This window comes from Pteropus alecto, unplaced genomic scaffold (genome assembly GCF_000325575.1).
Source record: "Pteropus alecto unplaced genomic scaffold, ASM32557v1 scaffold14, whole genome shotgun sequence".
In the NCBI taxonomy this organism is placed as follows: domain Eukaryota; kingdom Metazoa; phylum Chordata; class Mammalia; order Chiroptera; family Pteropodidae; genus Pteropus; species Pteropus alecto.
The window spans coordinates 16654734-16664410 of NW_006436810.1; positions in this window are offsets into that span (position 1 = coordinate 16654734).

Below are 9677 nucleotides of genomic sequence, written 5' to 3' on the forward strand. Positions count from 1 at the left end.
GTTTGCACGGAGCCCGCTCGGCTCCCAGACACCGCTGCCTGCCCCTCGCTGGCTCTCTGATCTGGCTTATTTAGGTTTGACATCAGCCGAATGGTGTGGCGGGTTGTCTCTGACAGATATTCTTGCTGATTTAACGGCAGGCACATCCCAGGGAAGACGGATTTTCCGAGACGGGGTTTCGGAGCGGCTGTTTTTCCCTCTTCCACCCCATTTTCTTCCCTCTGTGGTCCCGTTGATATGTTGTTCCCATCCCCAGTCAAATCATTAGAGCCTTCAGAACTTTTGAGGGCGCGTGATTGATTGACAGAGCTTTGACGCTGACAGCCGCACGTCGTGGAAGTATGTTCGTTGTTTCTTCTTTTTTTTCTTTTGGAAAGGATTTTTAAACAGGCTTTTTATATTAGAGATTGATAAGCTAAGTTATTTCTGCTCTGCTTCAGCCCGGTCTGCTTCCCAGGTGATCGGGCCGTGTGGAAATTCATACCATGTGCGTGAACAAAGCAGCATCCTCAGCGCATTTGTCTGCGTCGATCGGCTTTGGGTGAAACTGAGTGTTGACTCATTCTTCATTATTCCAGCCTGTGGCTGCACATTTACTCAGCTCAGGCCAAGTGATGGCTGCCAGGAGTCAAGGGCCACTCAGGTGGCGGCTCAGGGAGACCTGGCAGAGGACAGGCCCCTGGACCATGATCACCACCACATCAGGGGAGGTCCCGAGGGCCGGCGGGTGGCAGTGTGGGAGCCCGAGGCTGGGGCAGATAGGCGCCTGCGTTGGTGTGGTTGGAAACAGATTTTTATTTGGTCTACCTTTTTTTTTTTTTTTAATTATGCTAAAGTACACATAACATAAAATTCACCATTTTGATCATTTTGAGGTATGCAGTTCGATGGAATTAAATCATTTGCGTTGCTGTGCAATCATCGCCACTGTCCACCTCCAGGACGCTTTGTCTTCCCAGGTGGAAACTGTGTCCCCACGGAACAACCGTCCCGACGTCCCCCACCCCAGCTCCTGGCCACACCACCGTCCCTCCCGGCTCCATGACGAGCCTGCTCCACGTGGCCGGAAGCGGAGCCCAGCGGGGCTTCGCAGCCGTCCCGTTAGGTGGCTGTCCGCTGCCGCCTGTCACAGCTGATCTGCGGCACAGCTTTCGGGCAGAGCTGCCCAAGGTCACTTCTGCTGACCTTCGTGCAGATGGAGGCCTGACTTCACAAACCGCATGTTCTAAAGACAGTTCCTGTGACGCTCACGCCACTCACAGCCGCGGGTGGAGTGGCCCGCGTGTGGCGGCGCGGGCGTGTGTCCGGAATCTGCCGTGAAGCGGCCCCCCGGGGAGTCCCCTGCACCTCGCTGATGCTGCAGCCGGGCGCGGCCGGCGTGGCTCCGTGACTCAGTTTCCTCGTGTGGTCGGGAAGGTGACAGCAGGCTTTCTGCTCCCGCACTGGCGACACGGTTAGTAAGTGCAGAGTCACGGTCGGGGTTCGGTACGTCCTACCTGTTACTATTTGGTGGCTTTTTAACCCAGTGCCGGTGGAGCAGATATTCTGCGGGTCTGGAGCGCTTACCCTGGAACAAATCGATTATTTCTTTTGAAATCATCGTATGTTGTCGGTCCTCCCAAATAAACCGCCGGTGGGCGGAGAAAAGGTCGTTCTCTCTACCTAGGCGGATCGTTGTTCCAGAATATGTTTTGCTGCTGCCCGGGGCTGGACTTGAGCAGGGTCGCGGGAACGGGCTGCTGGCGACCACATTCTTCCCTCGGGCGGCCACGGCGGTCTGTGGGGACCGCGGGCGTGCAGCGCCCCGCGTCCGCGTCTGCTGGCGACCACATTCTTCCCTCGGGCGGCGCCACGGCGGTCTGGGGACCGCGGGCGTGCAGCGCCCCGCGTCCGCGTGTGGCTCCCCTGCGCTCGTTTCCGCGTGAAGCCACGCCCCTGGGCGGTCCAGACGCGTTTGTTTTGGGGGTGCCCCTGCTTTCCTTGTTCCTCTGAGCATTCGCTTTCCCTTCTTCGCCTCGTGAACTTGAGCGTGCCCGGCATTTCTTTCCGAGCGGTTTCATGAGCAGAGCCGGAGGTGGCCGGCGGGCGGAGAATGCAGAGTGGCATTAGCGGTCGGGGCGGGGCCGAGTCCCCTCCAGCCGGTCCCAGGGAGGAGGCCTTCCTGGGGGGACAGCTCAGCGGAATCTGTTTCGATGCTGGTGCTCCACGAACGCGTCTTCGGTTTCGAAAGCTGTCCGTGGACGTCGTCTTGACCATGTCTCCAAGAACCCCACCTGTGGTGAGGTCCTTTGGCGACGTGGTCGCGGGGTCCGACTTCCAGAAGTCAAAGGCCAAGTCTCCAGGCTGACGAGGACCGGTCCCTCACCGTGAACTTCAGGAAGGAGAGCGAGGGCTCGTGGGAGGCCCTGAGCACCCCGTCCGGTGGAGTGTCGCCCGGCCTCGGCTTTGGGTCCCAGGGGAAGTGGCGTGGGCGGGCTCGAGGCTCGGACCTGCACCACGGCCCAGCACCAAGTCCATCGCGTGAGCCAGGGGGCTGCCGCTGCGGCTTCTCTTAAGGATGCACATGAGGAGCGAAGGCGGGCACCTGCTGAATCCACTGCTCCGGGCGCCCCGCGTCCCCGGTCACGGCCTGACGGAGCCCCGTCCGGCCGCGCTCGACGATGCAGGGAGACTCCGCCCCCCCAGCGTGGCCCGTGTCCGTGAGCCGCGCCAGGGCCTGTCTGAAGCGACAGCGTCTTCGAGGGCCGGCGGCGTCTTCAGCCGACTTCCCTTCCATCGCTCGCGCTGGCGCGGGGACGCTGTGACGAGTGTCCCCCTTCCGCGCTCTCGTTTCCTGGCGCCCCCGCCTCCCGCGTGCTCCCCCTCCCGTAGCGCAGCTGATCAAAACGTATCAGTGACAAAGGCTCCCGTCTGCAAGTGAGACGAGCCCGGCCAGCCGGGGAGCTTTCCCGAAGGAGGCGGGTGACATGCCGATGCGCGGCGGTAAGGAATGTGGTCGCAGGGAGGCCGCGCGGGGTGTCGCGTGGCCTGGCTGCTCCTCCAGCCGCTGGCGTGAGTCCGACGTCTGTCCTGCCCCGTCGCGGTAGTTCGTATCGGTAATGGGAACAGGTTAAACGCTTCCGCTCCGACGCCGCCAGCAGGGATGAAAGCGAACACTTCAGGGGCGTCTTCTCGACGGGGAGGGGGCGGGGCTGCACCCCCGTCACCCCCAGAGGCCCGAGGGGAATGCTGGGGCCCGCGGTTCATCACAGGAGGGGGAAGCAGGGGCGTCACAGGGACCAGAGCTGCTGCACAGCGGCTGGCGTGGCACAGGCCTTGCCGATAGCTGCTCCTTTCCTCCCGGCCTGCCGAGGGGACAGGGCGTCCAGTGGGCTGCCAGCAGGGTCCCCTCCAGCGGTGAAGCCCGGGGCCTCGGGCGGCTCTGGCCCTGAAGCCTGACTCAGAAGCCCAAAGCGGGGAGGAGAATGCGTGTTTTCTGATTTCCCTGTAATTACAGATTACCCACTTTGGGAATGGCCTCTTTGCCTAAAAAGTCACTTTGCTTCTTCAGTTGTCCCTGTGAGGAAGATGCACCGTGTTTGAATTGCTCGTGCTGGTTACCATTTTAAGAAATCGGAACTCTGGTCCTTTTCGCTGTATGTCTGTCACATGTCACTCTGCTTCTGGGCAGAACAGCGGGCCTCCTGGCGAGGGGAACCCTCGGCTATGGCGTGTTCTGCCGCGTCCTTGCGAGTTCGAGGTGGTTAGTGTGGGATATTTTCATATCCAAATGCCGTATTCCCATGTCGTGTTCTCCGATATCACTGCCTTGTCCTCTCTGAATGGTACGGCTCGAAACCCGAGTGCGTTAAAAACGGAAGCGTGCCGTCAGCCAGCCTGCTGGGTTGCACGCCGGTCCCTGGACAGCTCCACACGTTGAAATCTGGGGTATGGAGAAGCCGAGGCTCTCCTTTTGAAGGGACGGGCCGTTCACTCGTCGTTGGGACACTGGACACATCATCGTCTGGCGGCAGCAGGCGTGGCGCTGTGCTGTGTGTGTTTTAAGTGGCGAGCGGTCCCTGTGGGACCCACAGGTGGATCTGGAGCCGGCTCTGGGACAGCAGACTGGTCAGGGGGGCCCACCCCTCCACCCCGGACCCTGGGCGTCAGCTCCTGGGCGAATAACACAGGGCGGTTCAGGTGGACACTTCGGGGCAGGGTGACTGGGGTGCCAGAGAGGGCGTGGCTTCGGGGGGCACAGCCCTCGTCGCTCAGAGCCAGAGTTACCAAGGAGGACTGCGGACTTCACCGTGTTCAGCCAGTAAAACGCAGAACAGCTGTCCCTCCTCACCAGGCCCGACGAGGCCGTCGAATAGCATCCTGTTTTCTTCAAAGAAAGAAAGATGTTTTAAAAAACTTTGGGCTACAATTTGAGAAATATAATTTTTATCTAATTTGCCAAAGAAGGTGTTCGTGCCTCATTGTACAACTACGATTTGAGATGAAAATATATATTCCCGACAGTGTGCGTAGCTGCACTGTGGACGGCCGGGCACAGGCCGCTGGCGTCAGAGGAGATGCTGGCGGAGGCCACGTTCGTCTCCGCGTGTCCACTGGCGTTAGGGGGCGCAGAGCTTCACGTTGCTCGAGGTGACCACCGTCTTCAGGAACACACTGGCATCCAGAGGCGCATTTTATGACAACCATGTTAACAAGATTTAATTTTTTTAAAAGAAAAGGGAATTTGAGCCGTAATAGCCGGTCGTATCATTCCCATTTGGGGAATAATAGGGCCTATGTATTTTTAATTTTTTATTCACTCATACATGCACACGCAAGCCTATGAACGCACTCACACGCACACATGCCCTCACACCCATGTGTGCAATCACACACTCGCCCACATAGTCACTCACAGATGCACACACATATACACACACACCCATGCATGCACACCGGCACTCACACCCACACATGCACACACAAGCACACACTCACACACACCGACGTATGCACACCCACTCACAGTCACATACCCACGTATGCACACACACATGCACACCCACTCACCTAGGCACGCACGCCCCTGTGTGCATGCACGCCGAGGCGAGCTCGCGGGGGCTGGCAGCACCTTCCTCCTGCACTGAGCTTCCTCGGATGGTCCCCTCGGGGTCTGCAGAGCTGCTGTGAGTGTCCTCCCTGTGACAGCCGGACACATTGTGTGTGCTCGCGACGTCACACTCCGCTCCGTGTGCTGGCTCAGGAAGGGCGGGGGAGTGGAGGCAAAGCTGTTTTGACACAAAAAGAAATAGCAGAAATGAAGATTTGGAGTCTTTGTTTTATTTGATGGGAGAAATGTCATTTATTTCTATAAGTAGTTGTGGAAGCAGAGTTTCATGCTGCAGTCACCCTTTCCAGGCACACTCATTCATCAGATTTCCACGCCGGGGGCGGGCGATGGCCGGGGGGCTGGCCGTGCCCGGGGGTGGGTTTCGGTGGAGCAGATGCAGTGATGTGACGGGGACTTCATTTTCTGCCATTCGGGAGACTCTCGCATAACTATCTTTTAGGCTAAAAATTGTACTCACCTCGTGAAGTATTTTGCTCATAGTTTCATCACTAGAAATAAAAAATTCTACAAGTGCTATAGTCCATTCTGGTACCTTTGAACTCAGATGAACTAAACATTCTTTTTAGAAAATTGTAGCCTGTAATGAAAACAGAAGTTGATGACAAATAATTACCCCCGTAAGCTTTTACGAGGCCTTCCATCTACCCGCTTAGTTCCTTTTTTCTCTCTTTCTTCTGCTCTCTACATAAATTTTTTAAAAAAGCATCTAGGAAAACAATTATGAGAATTCACTGGTAATCGTAAAGAGGAACCTAATTATTGTGAGAGAATGATACTTTCTGTCACAGTAGTGTGGCTGTGACTTCGATTCCCACACCGTTACTGTCATTAAGGGAGTTTCGAGAAAGTCAGGTGTCGTGTGACCTTGTAGTAAGCTTCCAATCAGCTATGGGAACGATTAGGTAGGTTTCGGCTTACGGTACACATATCCTATTGGTACAGAACTCATATCTGACCGTAGCATATTTAACGATAAGGTTCCTATGTGGTGTTACAAGCTGGTCCCCGGGCAAGGCCTGTGGCTCCGTGTGTCCCTGCACTGGCTTCGTCCACACTCCAGTCTTCAGAGAGTTTCTCCTCTTCATCCCATGCGCTCGTGAGAACAAGCTGCTGGGTTTGAAAACGGAGACGCATCGTGAGACGCAAGCTCAGTGCGGGCTTCAGAGACCTCGAAAAAGCCTTTCCCCTCCGTCTCTCAGCTCCGTGTTCTAAGGCCCTTTCTAATAGTGGACGCCATGTCAAAGAATTCCAGTGGGACCGAGTGGCCGGGTTTGGGAACGGTCCCCGCTGGGTCTTCGTGACGGCCACGCGTGTGTGTCCGGTCAGAGCGAGGATGGGCACTCACTTGAGTTTCCTGTCTTCGTACGTTTTCGGATGCTTGAGGAGACATTTCACACTCTGGATCCCTAAGTGTCATCCACCAGGGTGACACTTACTCTATCTGATTAAAGTCTTTTCTGTGACACCAGGTTGGAACCCGGTGTTTGGGGCCTTCGTTGCTGACATCGGGCGTGCAGACCCACACTCACCCGGTGGGCCTGGCACGGTCGTCTCTCGCCTCCGTGTCGCTAAGAGTGGGAACACGCCGTCTCCCTCGCTTGGCCCGGGGCGTGCACGGCTTGGGGACGGCCAGCGTTTTCCTCTGCGGAGCAGGGGATGGTCTGCACGGGCTAACGCACGGTCCAGCCCCAGCGAGATCTCTGCCTCCCCCGGCTCGGGCAAGAATTATGTGCCGTTTGCTCTTTTCCCTTCATTTCAACTTTAATTTTTCAAGATTCTCCCGTATTTTTCCTCTCCTTTTTCTTCCTGGCGTGGCTGAAAATAAAAGAAAGCGTTTGGCCTTTTTCATCATGGTTTAAGTGTGATTTTAGCTGTTCCACCTGTTAAATTACATTGTCGTAACACGCAACACACTCCGGACGTAAGATTTATGCCGATGTGTTTATATGCGGCGGAGGCAAGAGGGGCCTCGAGATCAGGTGTCTTATTTCTCACTTAACTTGAAATTAAATTCTGGGGCAGTGACAAAAAGGAGAAAAAAGTATTTATTTTAAGGAAGTTACCTATGGATTCCTAATTAAAATGAGAATTGGATAAAAACCATGGACCGTTTTATTGCAAATCTTAAAAATGGCTTCTGTTGGGTTTTAAGTCTAGAAATAATTCTGTTACAAATCAGGTGCTTTAGCCAACCAGGACATTAGCAATTGGTGCGGGGCGACTAAAATGTGCCAAAGTGACAGAAAAACGTTCGCTCACATCGCATCCGAGCAGACGGGGCCTTTCAGCTTTGCTTGGCAGTGCCGCCCTTCCCGAGACGCAGGCGGAACTCGTGTTCGTAAATTCGCATACATTCTGCTTCTATCTCAATGTCCTTTCAGAATAGAAAGGAATGAGCTCCGCACCCCGCCCGCTTCTCTGCGTTTTTGATTTGCCGACATATTCTAACTTTCATCGGAACCACCTGCTTTCTCCAGAACAGAGGTGAAGTTACTTTACAAGCGATCAATTATAAATTTGGAAGAAAGTATGTTTTGTAAGATTCTACAGTGAATTGAAACCATACATTTATCACTTAGGTGTGTGTGAGTCCCTTAGGAGAACTGGCCCCGCGGAGTAAATGTATTTTGATATAATGGCCATCTGTTCGTGGATATCGCCTTTGCCGGTCTAAAATCTAGTTCGATGTAAGTAAACAGGTAATTCAGGATGATTGTGGAGCTTCACCAGGTGGCAACACAATAGCACAGTTTGGTATTTACTGTAAGCCAGTAACCAAGCAGGGACCAAAGACCTGTGTCATGTACTTGTCACTTTTAAATATCCATTTTCCTCATCCACAGCCAACTCTCAATTACGCATGCTAACGAGGAAGCCGTAGCTTGGATAAGCGAAGGTTCCCGGCCGCTTCTCCCTCCGGGCCTTGGGAAGAGCTGCTAACCAGGAAAGGGCCGGAGGCCCCCCGCGAGCCCCCTCCCTTCCCCGTCCCCCGGCCGAGACCGCAGTGATCAGGGAACACGGAGAGGCAGCCGAGGTGCCCGGGCAGGGCGGGCGTGACCCTGCCCTGTTTGGAGTGACCCTTCGGTGGGAATGCGGCCTCTGGGTGGCGAGTGCATCATCTCAGCTTTCACCGTGAGCTCCTGCGTGTCCCCACTGACGTGGTGTCCGTAATCCCCTCGTGAGGCTGAGGCCAGGCTCAGCCGACAGCCCGTGAGATCGGCCTGCCCCGGCCCCTCTGGTTCCTTGTCGGAGTCCGAAGTCGAGAGGAAGAGAGCTGGGTGGCTCGGGGCGCTGCTTGACACAGACGATGACGATGCTGCCGCGTGCCGACTCCTCCCTCCAACCCCAGAGACACCTGTCATGGCCTCGGGCACTGACGGGGAAGCGGCAACCGGGCGAGGAGCGACTGGGTGTGGGGGTCACGCCATCCATAGGTGGCTGCCTGGGGCGCCTTTCTGGGTCACCCTTCAATCTGTCCTTCCCGTACATCTGTCTGTCCTCATGTCACCATAATAATGGGTCTGGGTCTGCCCTCCCGTGGGGAGCGATGACGATGACCTTATTGGCCTGGGCCCTACAGAGACAGCAGGTGGATTGCCGGCCTCGCCGCCCACCCACCTCCGCTCAGGCTGCCTGCTCATCGCCTGGCCCACACCTGCTGTCACTTCCCGCACCTGCCCTGTGTGCAGATGGGGCCCAGGGACCTGGGGCCCGGTCCTCCCCTCTGCCCAGTTCTCAGCCAGGCGTCCGGCTGGTCTTGTTCGGGCCCCGTGGGGTCTGGTCTGGCGGTTTTCCCCCCACCCAACCTTCTCGACCTCCCCAAGACCAAACTCTTAAAATGAAACCCAGTAGACCCTTAATTCTTCTGAGGGGTCTGGCCTTGGGATGAGAGACCCCGAGCCCAGTTTTAGAAGGCGGGAGCCTTTGGGGAATGGCTTGGGCACTGCTTTTAAGGGACGAGGTATGGGAGCCAGAGGGGACAGGTTGGAGCCCAGCCTCGACCCAAGGGGAGCGGTTGGCTGGGAGAAGACGGGGCACCCAACAGTGTGGGCACAGGACACCTGCCTCAGCGGGGGGCAGAGGCGCCCAGGGGTGCAGTCACAGGACACCTGCCCCAGCTGTGCTTCCTCGTGCCCCTTGTAAATTAGAGTTGAAAAGCTAACTCAGAAACATAGGTACCACGAGCTAAAAGAGCATGCCAGAATAGTAAAACAGCCAAGTGAGAGCGACTTCTCAGGACCGACGAGCTGCAAGAGTGTCTGGTAGAGGCATAAATCCTGGACGTTTACAGAAGCACAGGAGCGTGCCGCCTGGAGGCCAGTGCCTTGGAGCAGGTGACCACGAGCTGCTGGGCCGAGGGCCCAGGAGGGCCTGCGGCCGCTCCCCTGACCACCAAGCCCCAGGACCCCACCCAGGAAGGGCCGGACCACTCCCTGGGGAGGGGTGCAGGAGCCTGAGCAGGGGGTTGGGGGTCTGGGTCAGACTCTGGGACAGACAGATCCTTCAGACAGGAACCCTAATACCATCTCTCCCCCTCATCGTCCTCTCCCGCTTTTGCTTGTTAGTT